Genomic DNA, 12122 nt, shown 5'->3' on the forward strand with positions numbered 1-12122 from the left:
GGGCATGAGAGGTGTTCAAGGGACAGTAGCTGAGAGAGAAGAAAATGGGGGGGGGGTGATATAATTCTAATTCAATAAAAAATTTAGTGCTAAAATATTAATAAAAAAAAAAGAATCTAATTTGGCTACCCATCCTTTCTCAATGTAAAACAACCTCTTCATGGCTTTGATCATTCTCAAAGGGAAGAGAACAGAGACTGCCTTTTCTTTTTTCCTTCCTCGTTTCTTTTCTTTTCTCTTCTTTCATTTTTCTTTCCGCAGGAAGAACACCAAGAGAACTCTTCAGGGAACTACCAGGTCAATGAAGCATTGGGGAATCATGCCTAGGCTTCAAGATACTAGTTCTTCTCAGCTAATTACCACCACTCAGACCATAGTACCTTGTTGTTTGTCATATTCCTTGAACTCTCAATAATTTTCATTTCTGTAGTCAAAGGACCATGTGTATTTTTAATTAATGGATATAGTTGCAGAAATCCCGAAGGGATGCAGATGTTGGGACTTTTGGGGAAGTAATGTCCTCACACAGGACTGGCTCACCTTACCCATTCCTTTGTTAATTTAGAGATATGGCACTTGCTGTGGACAACAGCTGATGCACACATTTGGCAGGGCCTTTTTCTGTTCTCTATCAGACATGGCTGTTTTTCTCAATGCCCACTTTTCCTAGTCTTTGACAATTTTTGCTGTTGCTGCTTTGACATTAGGGACATTCTGGGCCACCTGCTTCAAACTTCAATCCCTCGAGGCAAGGTCAACATCTTCTCTTGACTTCTTCCTTTACTGGGCTCTACTTACAACTCTGCCATGTGTTATCTGCTCATGTTTTCTTATGTGTTTCTTAGGATTGTCTTCTCTCCTAATTTTGAAATGAGAAACAATGGAGTAAAGAAAAAAACTTAATACATATTGAACATATTGACAGAAATTTACAGACAGGAAGGTGGATCTGTATTTCAAACTGAAAATACTGTCCTGTTTATTCCTGAGAACACTGTCAAGTAGACATATCTTTGTCTAAGTAGAAAAATACAGAGCCAGATAAATCAGTTAAGAAATTAAAATTATATAACTAGTAAATGGTAAATTTAAGGTGTGGTCTTAAATAAGAGTGTTATGAAGGCTCCTATTCTGTCCTGGACCCAGTGAGCTCAGCTCCATAATCAATGCCTTATTGTAATACCATGCCACATAAGGATACTTTAATCAGTTCTCTCTAAACTGCTGTGTTCAATGGACAATCTGAAATCATAGTGGCTTATAACAACCACAGCTTATCCTCATGTTCAAAATGACAATCTGCATCTAAATTATACATTTTCTGTCTGTGAGGTTTGTGCTGAAGAAACATGTCCTACTTGGGATACACAGTTCCTAATGCTAGAGGAGTATAACAGAGGCTGTACTGAGCTTAAGTTTCTACATTGGTGCATGGGTCATCAATTTTGATCACACCCAATCACTGACCACATATAGCAAAGTGCCATTCTGGTGTACTGAATGGATGGAAAAATAGTGAATCTTTGAGCAAATAATGCATTTCATTGTATCTGACTTCTCTACTATGTACACAATAGGTTTAGGAACACCACAAATTTCTGCATTTTCTTCTACCTTTCTAGCTAGTGTATCTCAGTCTCTTCTCCTGAATCTTCCTTTTTCTCTTGAAACATTAGTGTATTCTAGCACACATTCTTGGCTCTATTTTTGTTCTCTGTTTTGAAACACCGATGACCTCATATAGCAAGCATTTTATTACCATCAACAGGTTGATAAGTCTGATTTATCTTTTAATCCATGACTTCTCTTTGGACTACAGTTATCTTCTGCTGTCCCCACTTGAATTCTAATCTATGGTTCAAATACAATTTTTCTAAACTGGGATTTCTGATTTCTATATACATTTATCTTGGCTGGCAGTCTTCCATGTTACAGAACATGGTGCTATTCTCTACTCAGTTAATCAGTAATCTAGGTTATCTTCTTTTTCCTTACCAAACCCCTCAGCAACACATATTATTTATACCTTTCAGATAATTTCCTCCACACCTAAAACCTAAAATTGTACATTCCAGTACATTGACTGGAACACAATCACCACTCACCTTGAACCAAGTAGTAGTATGGTAGCTGACTTTAAATTCTGTTTTTATTTTTCATCCCTTTTATTCAAACTTTATATACTAGTCCAATGATCTCACAAAAGCACAGTTAGACCTTTTTGTTTGTTAAAATTCTAAGAATTCAAGACTGTATTTAGAAAAAATAATATCACAGCATCCAGACCCTGTACAATCTGACACTTGTCTATTGTACTGGATTGGATGGTATTCCTCCACATTAATTTTCACCTAGATCCTTAGAGAGAGAGATTCCTCAGAATAGGGTCTTCAAAGATATAAATATGCCACAGTGAGGTCAGAACTCATTCCCATGCTATAAATTCATCACAGTTGGTGTCACCATAAAAAGAAGAGACAGACTTACAGAGGAGAGACATAAAGAAAGCTGTGTGAAAATTAAGGTAGAGAAACTATAAGGTCAGGAGCACCACTGTCTCTGGTGATCACAGACATGAAAAGAGAGGCATATACTGAGTCTCTCTCAGAACTTACAGAAGGAGCCAACTTTGCTAGGATTTTAATCTATTTTTTAATTAGATATTTTATTTATTTACATTTCAAATGTTCTACCCTTTCCTGGTTTTCCCTGCAAAATACCCCCTATCCCCCCGCCCCTGCTCAACAACCCACCCTCACCTGCTTCCTGGACCTGGCATTCCCCTACACTGGGGTATAGAGCCTTCCCAAGACCAAGGGCCTCTCCTCCTATTGATGACTTCCTGGGCCATCCTCTGCTACATATGCAGCTGAAGCCAGGAATCCCACCACGTGTGCTCTTTGGTTGATGGTTTAGTCCCTGGGAGCTCTGGGGTTACTTGTTAGCTTATATTGTTGTTCCTCCTATGGGACTGCAAACCCCTTCAGCTCCTCGAGTCCTTTCTCTAGCTCCTTCATTGGGGACCCTGTGCTCAGTACAATGGATGGCTGTGAGCCTCCACTTCTGTATTTGTCAGGCACTGGCAGAGCCTCTCAGGAGACAGATATATCAGGTTCCTGTCAGCAAGCACTTGCTGGCATCCACAATAGTGTCTGGGTTTGATGATTGTATATGGGATGAATCCCTAGGTGGATCAGTCTTTGGATAGTCATTCCTGCAGTCTCTACTCCATACTTTGTCTCTGTAACTCCATCCCTGGGTATTTTGTTCTATCTTCTAAGAAGGATTGAAATATCCACACTTTGGTTTTCCTTCTTCTTGAGTTTCATGTGGTTTGTGAATTGTATCTTGGGTATTCTGAGCTTGTGGGATAATATCCACTTATCAGTGAGTGCATACCATGTGTATTCTTCTGTGATTGGGATACCACATTCAGGATGATATTCTTCAGATCCATCCATTTCCGTAAGAATTTCATAAATACATTGTTTTTAATAGCTGAGTAGTACTCCATTGTGTAAATGTACCACATTTTCTGTATCCATTCCTCTGTTGAGGGACATCTGGGTTGTTTCCAGCTTCTGGCTATTATAAATAAGGCTGCTATGAACATAGTGGAGCATGTGTCCTTATTACATGTTGGTGCATCTTCTGGGTATATCCCCAGGAGTTGGATTTCTTGGTCCTCAGGTAGTACTATGTCCAATTTTCCGAGGAACCACCAATCTGATTTCCAGAGTGGTAGTACCAGCTTGCAATCCCATAGGCAACAAAGGAGTATTCCTCTTTCTCCGCAACCTCACCAGCATCTACTGCAAAAGCTTATACTCAACATAACTAGATGAAATGGACAATTTTGTAGACAGATACCAGATACCAAAGTTAAATCAAGATCAGATAAATTATCTAAACAGTGCCATATCCCCTAAAGAAATAGAGACAGTCATTAGTAGTCTCCCAAACAAAAAAAGCCCAGGACCAGTTGCGTTTAGTGAAGAGTTCTATCAGACATTCAAAAAGACCTAATACCAATACTCCTCAAACTAGTCCACAAAATAGAAACAGATGGTACTCTACACAATTTGTTTTATGAAGCCACAATTACTCTGATACCTCAACCACACATGAGACCCAACAAAGAAAGAGAACTTCAGATCAATTTCCCTTATGAATATCGATGGGAAAATATCCAATAAAATTCTTGCAAATTGAGTCCAAGAACACATCAAAATAATCATCTATCATAATCAAGTAGGCTTCATCCCAGGGATACAGGAATTGTTCAATATATGGAAATTCATCAAAGTAATCCACTCTATAAACAAACTCAAAGAAAAAACTGTATGACCATTTCATTAGATGCTGAGAAAGCATTTGACAAAATCCAACACCCCTTCATGATAAAAGTCTTGGAAAGATCAGGAATTCAAGGCCCATACCTAAAATTACTAAAAGCAATATACAGCAAACCAGTAGTCAACATCAAACTGAATGGAGAGAAACTTGAAACAATCCTACTAAAATCAGGGTCTAGGCAAGGCTGCCCACTCCCTCCCTATCTAGCCAGAGCACACCCTGGAGACAGGATCTTCACTTGTGGCAAAGGTGCAGAGAGGGCTGTGGATCTGTTGTCCCTCCTAGGTGTGGTCTGAGGTAGAAAGGATCCTGACCCGGCTGCCCTGCCACTTGTGAGGCCTGTGCCTCCTGGTTGGTCCTGCCTTAGAAAGTCACAGGGGAGAAAATGTAGATCTCACCTGAGTCCCTGGGTTGGAGCTCTCCACTTGCAGGGAAGGGGCAGAGAGGGCTGTAGATCTGCTGCCTTCACTCCTAGGTGTAGACGGAGGTAGAGAGGATCCTGTCTCAGCTGCCCTGCCACTTGTGAGCAGAAAAGATCTTTACTAATCCTACATCTAATAGAGGGCTAATATCCAATATATACAAAGAACTCAAGAAGTAAGACTCCAGAGAACCAAATAACCCTATTAAAAATGGGGTACAGAGCTAAACAAAGAATTCTCAACTGTGGAATACTGAATGGCTGAGAAGCACCTAAAGAAATGTTCAACACCCTTAGTCATCAGGGAAATGCAAATCAAAACAACCCTGAGATTCCACCTCAAACCAGTAAGATAAAAAACTCAGGTGACAGCAGATGCTGGAGAAGTTGTAGAGAAAGAGGAACACTCCTATATTGCTGGGTATTGTTGGTATACAACAATGGAAATCAGTTTGCCTGTTCTTCTGGAAGTTGGACATAGCATTTTAATTTCTAAATCACAAGAAAATGTCTGTCTGTTTATCTATCTATCTATCTATCTATCTATCTATCTATCTATCTATCGATCTGTGTCTATCTATCTGCTCTTTTTCTGCACACATGGGGTTAGAACACAAAGCCTTTTACATGCCCGAAAAGCATTTACGTTTGAGCTACATCTCGGATACTTAAAACTCTGCTTTATGCTACCTATCCTGTATAAGTCTGTTACAGCAGCCCTGATAATCCAAGTAAAGATTTATTGGCTCATTCCTCCCCTGATGAAAAGCTATCAAATGCCTACCCCTTTTCCCTCAATTCTTTTCTTCAGAGTCCTTGAACTCCATCTTCTTTATGTGTTCTACAGCTTTCCTAGAATTGAATCCTGCACAAAGTGTATGCTTTTGCTCTTCCTTATACACTCATGTACTACACATTTTAAAAATATTTTATTTGAGTATATTTGGAAGGTGTTAACGTATGTCATCTATTCTCATATTCTATTTCTATAAATAAGAAATCTTAAATAAGAAACACTTGTGCCAGAAGCTTCTGTGGTACAGAGAACAGTGTGTAAATTCCTGTATGATTAACACCCGAAAACTGGACTACATTAGTTAACTCTACCTTAATTCGTGTCTACCTGAAACCTCAATGAGACAGTGTTAATGATAATCTCAAAGAACAGTTAATTCCAAATCAGAGTCAGATTTTTAGAATATAAAAATTTAAGATTCAGTGTATGTTTAAAAATCTAAAATAAAAACAATGCTTGAAGCAAACATTCTTTCTTTGCATTGTTATAGGGATGAAGCTGAATGCATTTCACAGAGAGGAATTTCCAGTTGAGTTATCTTCTATTTCCAGATTTCATATTTTAGAAGAAATCCTGGCAGAAATGATACAGTTTTTATGTGGTTTTTAAGCTGTGAGAGTGACCAATAGTCCTCTAATTTAGATTAGAAGTCTGGATAGGAGAAGTCTGCAACTGAGAATGTGTGTCAGGCTTCCAGGTGAGCTACTAAGCACAGATCTCTAACAACGTGGAGTCTGATGATAACAAATATCCACATGGTTCTGAATCTAGGCTTGGTCTCCAGTGCCTGTTAGGAAAAAGGAAATGCCACAATGCAAATGTTATTGTAGTTTTCAGTGTATAATAGCTTTGTGGTAAAAATAAACCAAACAGTTTAGAGTTCTCATTTCATATACTTGTGAGTTTACTTTCCAGGATTATTTAAAACATTAATAAAGCAAAAATCTTCTTCATGTACCTAATATATAAGTTTGGAAACATTAAATCCTGACAGTTACATATTAGTATCTTATGTTCCAAGCAATCAAAAATAGATGTACATAAAATCAGTTGCCTGTTTTTGAGAAGACACATCTGAAGTCTCTGTGGGAAAGATCTAGAAAGTACAAAAGTGAAGCTTAGGAGGTGGTATATATTATCAGATGAATCTTAAATGAATAACATATACTTTTTCTCAATAACAAGAACCATAGTACCTGCAGATGCTACCTGATCCTCTGTGACATCTAAGTCCACATTTTCTAATGAACTAAGAAAGAGCCAGTCTGAGTGAAGTTCTCATTGCTGTATGTCTTTAAAGTGCTGTGACATGACACCATAACTAAGGAAACTTATAAAAGTAGGCATTTAATTTGGGGAGTTTATGTTTCTAGAGGGTTAGAGTCCTTTAACATCATAGTGTGGAGTATGGCAGCATGGTTTTAAAGTAGTAGCTAAGAGTTTACATGTTGAGAGAAGAATATAATGAGTAGGAAGAGGTAAAGAAAAAGCTAATTGGGCTTAAAGTGACACCCTGTGACACTTCTCCCCTGCAAAAGCCACACTTCCTTAATCCTTCCAAAATAGTTCACCAATTGGGGACTAAGCATTCAAACAGATGAGCCTATAGGGGGCATCCTCATTCAAACTATAAAAGCATCCTGGTTTCTAATGGCCCATAATTCACATAAAAGAACAAAATGAACATGATGTGAATGAAAGAAAGACTCAGACTGAAGAGATAGAAGGCTGTGTGAACTACCAGGTACTGTAACAAATTCTTTGCTACAGAAAACTTTCAATTAGATTTTAAAAGTGGAACATGTAAAAATACATAATTCTCTTTCATTATAAATCTGTCTACACTAGGGACTCCCAGGATGGAAGCCATGTAACACACAGCCTCTCAGGGCTGTTAGGGACTCACTTTAGAAAGAAACTCTGCTCCCCATGCTGGAATAGGAGGCAGCACTTCAGGCAACAAGCCTCATGAGGGCAAGTTGCCTTTCTTTGCCTTCCCTTTCCCAGACTTTTCTACCAACTCTCTTGATTATATGCTTTGAATTCTATCTGAAAAAAAGATGAGCCACAGCAAACTCAAGTTTTACAACAGAATTTAAAGTAAGTATGCTACATTCTTAACAAAGAAAAAAAAGCTTTTAAAGAAAAAATTATATCTTTGAGAGCTATTAACCAAGTAAAAGTCCAGATACAGGTAGGATACTCTTTACTTAATTTGTATCTGTCAGTATATGTCTCTTAATTTGTATCTGACAATGTGCCAGCTATTTTTGTTTGTTTGTTTATATAGTTTTTCATTCCTATTCTTTTCTTCTTTTGCTTTTGATCAATGTTTAATGGTTGATTCCATAAGCAATCACAGACCTGATTAAAATGAATATATTATTCTAGGTTGATTTTTTCCACTCAAATGTTTATATTTCATCTACCTTGAATAATCAATCGAGAAAGACAGGACCTCCAAAGCCTTCCCAAGAACAGAGACTTTGAAACAACACTGTACACACAGGGCAAGGGAGACAAACTGCTGTCAGGCAATCTTCATGGGGCTGCTTTCTTCAAGTCTCGAATCTGTTTAATCCGGTAGTTCTCTTCCGCGAACTGCTCGTCCTCATCTGTCCTTTCTTTCTGGAAGCTGCTCAGAAACTCAATGAGTTTGGGCTGACTTTTTTTTAACAGAATCTCCACGATAAGCTGCATTTTGTGAGGGCTGCCCACAAATACCTTAAAGACATGGAAGACTTCGAACTGGATATTGTGACTTTTGATTCGAAGCATGTTCATCATCAGTTTCAAGTTCTCTGGCTTGCTGATTGTACTTGGTCATAATGGTGAAATTGTGGCGGTCCAGGATCTGCTCACCTAGCAACTTTAAAGATTGTCTCTTTGTCATGTAGTTCTCATAGTCTTCAAAAATAGTGTCATAATTTTGTTCTAAGAAGTCTGCTACCAACACTTTATGTCTGGTTATCAAACTCTTAAAAGTAGCGAAGGCATCTGAAGCAATATCAAATGTGGACAACTCCACATACTTGAAAAAAATCTCTGAACTGATTAGGAAAGAGGATGATTTTGGCAAGTGGCTCATGTCGAATACGCTCTCTTAGCATAATTCCACAGCGTAAAGCAATCTGTGGGGCCTCATAGCCTTTGAGAAGCACAAACAGGATGTGAGGATGAGAACTGATGTACTCCAAGTAGGACACCATGTCCCAATCTGTCTTCTCAGGATGTTGTTGAATATCTGCTTCACATCTCTTTTTCCCTCAATGTCTATGAGCTGCAGGTCCACTATGAGTGTCACCAGCAACCCGCTGTTGTAGAGCTCCTGGGCCAGCTGAGCCACTGCTTCTGTGGGAGGCTCCTTGTCGTTTGTTCCACACAGAAATTTTTCATTCCTTACAGAGATTTTGATACTTCTTCTGAAGCCTTGTCTGTATTTTTGTCTTGCTTTTCCAAAATGGCCAGGTTGTCTTTCAGAATTTTTGACAATTTCTGCTGGATTTTTGTGTGATTTACTAAACAAATGCATTTTTTCACATATAAAAATCTCTTCTTCCAATATGGAATGCTTAGAAATCCCTCTCTTTTGCAAATCTGTTCCAATGCTTGCAGCTTTCAGTCACTGGTCAGCACAGTTTCTTCTGTCTTTTAGTATGCTTCCCTTGCATGAAGAACACATAAGCCACCAATCTGGAGTTTGCATCTTCATTTTCCAAGCAGCCACTGTAAGATTAAACTAAATCTAAGCACCTGATGTTCTTTCTTCTTCACTGTAAATGTTTATCCGAGGACAGCACAGTGCCACCTCTCCAGCGAAGCACCTCTCGAGACTGCCCATTCCTATTCTTAATTTCACTTTCTGGGTAGTTCCCCAAAAATGGTGTATGAAAATACTGATAATTCTTCAAACAAATTACACACTGTTATATTACACACTGTAACCTTTGCTATGTTTATTCATGTTCACAGTCTGGGGTAGTTTCAGCATAATCACATATGCATAATATAGATATAATCATATGCACTCATATACATGTATCGATGACTATTGCCTCTTATTTTAATATTAAAGTTTTATTTTAGTAGTAAAGGTGGTAGATGATGATGATGATATTGGTACAGTCAATGACTATTATGATATTTCAGTTCTGCTGTGCACCCTTAATAAATTGTTTATATAGAGAAGGAATATCACTAAAGCCATATGAATAGGTATATCTTGGAATAATGGCATTGTTAGTATGAGTATTTAGCAGTCCACCCTTGAAATTGCAGTCTCACAACTTCTGAAGTCAAAGAGTTTACTTCTCAATCCCTGGTTCCAGTAACAACATGGAAAGGAATTGATGGCATAGATCTTTTTACTTTGCCCATTTATTTCATTAAATTCATTTAGTAATCTTTATATAATCTAACATTTACAATAAATCACAATTTGGAATATTTTGTGCATTTGGCCAAATTCACATGTGTTAGCTCAAAATTGTGACTTAAACTTACAGTTTTTCTGCTTTACCATAATAGTTATACTCCTCTTTAAATCAGAAAAGTGACACATTTCACTTTTGTTTAAGTCTATACTAATCGTGTACTTTTACTCTGCATCATAGTTATCCTCTAGAATTCTGCATATTCAAACATGAAAACTTAACTTTTCTCTACCCAAAGAAGAAAACTTAAAAATATGATATATTGGTTTAGATTGAAACTGGATATTTTTAGTTGTATGTTTATATGTTTCTGAAGTACATCAGTTGCAAATTAAATGATACATTTGTAAAAATGAAGAAATTAAAGTTTTGGCAAGTAAACTTTCTGACCTATTCACAAACCACCTTAACCCCATTCATTTTTCTCCATGTGTTTATGGAATCCCCAGAGACTGCCATGGTCACAAGCCATCCTGAAGCTGGGGAGCCCCAGAGCTTCTTGGGAGCACTTTCCTGTGTTTTGAGCATGTGATTCATATTACTGAATTTCAAATTGGCATTTCATCATGTGTCCCAATAAACGTTACCTTAGCCTGTCACTGATGCCAGTTAAAAGTTACCTCAGAGGTGAATTATTTCATACTGATCACATGTGCATGTGGCTTTTGCTCTCATAATTTTTCTCAATTTGCTCCAGTGATCCACAAGTTCCACATGGAAATGAACATATTGAATACTTAAAAAGAAATATTTCTGTTGTTTGTGCAGGAAGTAGGACTCATTTCACAGCACACAAAGAAGATTGTTGTCCTTCTTATTCGAAGTTCCAAATGAAATAAAATCTTGGCTTCTCTGTCCCCCTGCAGTAGTTAAGCTGATGCAGCAGATACTTTGGTTTTAATTATTTATGGATGAGCCATGAGAAAAGCCTGCCAAAGGTAGCAAAGGAAAACTAATAGCTGGCTTTCCACACCTGACCTTGAATCCAGCTCTGATTGAAATTAATTACCCAACATTTTAAAATCACAGCTTCTTCTATTGATGGTAATGTCCTTTTCAGGTGATAATGAATAGCCCCATTGTCTTACTGTGAACATTGCTTATCACAAATGTTTATTTCAAAGTATTTGGGGGCATTTGATCTTGGCAAAAAATAATCTTAATATGCTTCATTTTTATCTCTAGTTTTTGTATACTATGTTATGCTGACTTTTAGCCTATGATGTTCTATTAAGGTCAGTGTATTATGTGGAATGATTTTTATAAAACCAGTTCAATTTAGAGCTGACCTCTAAATATTTAGATACTGAGAGGTAAAAATAGATTGGCTCATGTCTTTGCTTGCGTTAATACTGTGTGCAGAATGAGGTCATATAGCTCAGAAAATTTATTTTCATTCTTCTAATTCTAATTAGTCTTTTAGGGAGAGGGTATTTTGTGAGAATGAATATGGTACTAGCTCATGAATATATGATTAAGCCTCAGTGGGCTTAAGAGCTGTTTGCTTTTATACATTTAGACTTTAACAAAGGTACTGCCATCAGCATTCTAGGTGGTTTTCCTGCAGTCTCTGGGTCAGTATATGATTGGGAACATATCACTGGCAGCTAGGGCAAAGTTCCACAAGAAAAATTTCAATTGCAGAGAAATTAAAAGCGCCACACAGGAATGGTGAGAGAATCCATTTATAATAAACAATAATTAAATAGGGATTATTAGGGTGGCACATTTACAATGTGAGAGTTGAAACGCTGTCAACACCTTATAAAGTTCAGAAAATATTTCAGAGGAAACATTTGCTGTGGACTGGAGAACAAGATATTTTTCCTAGTAAGAGAAGGAGGTTGTCTATTTTGGTCTTCATTATTTAACACAGTAATTTCAGGGAATAAAGATCAGAATAGTACTATGGAGTCTGAGACTGTTCTTGGTAGAATATCATAATCAGCTTGTCCCTGTCTACACATTTCATTAAAAAATATAAGTAACTGAATATTTTTGTTTAGGCCAAAAATTGTAAACAAGATGGCAGCCTTAAAACATCCTCTTGGGCAAATAGGCACAGGGGAAAATTTCCTGAAGAGAACACCAATAGCTTCTGCTCTAAGATCAAGAA

General features: G+C 37.5%; 1 long non-coding RNA gene and 1 pseudogene across 1 annotated transcript; both read right to left on the reverse strand.

Annotated features, from left to right (window-relative positions):
• Positions 1-430: 430 nt before the first annotated feature.
• On the reverse strand, positions 431-2166 carry LOC116071109. The gene is made up of 2 exons (XR_004110711.1): positions 2106-2166; positions 431-859 (listed from the first exon to the last, which is right to left on the reverse strand). It is a non-coding gene; the product is annotated as an uncharacterized LOC116071109 (long non-coding RNA).
• Positions 2167-5199: 3033 nt separating this feature from the next.
• On the reverse strand, positions 5200-9105 carry LOC116071108 (annotated as a pseudogene).
• Positions 9106-12122: the final 3017 nt, after the last annotated feature.

Source organism: Mastomys coucha, unplaced genomic scaffold, assembly GCF_008632895.1.
Source record: "Mastomys coucha isolate ucsf_1 unplaced genomic scaffold, UCSF_Mcou_1 pScaffold22, whole genome shotgun sequence".
NCBI lineage: Eukaryota > Metazoa > Chordata > Mammalia > Rodentia > Muridae > Mastomys > Mastomys coucha.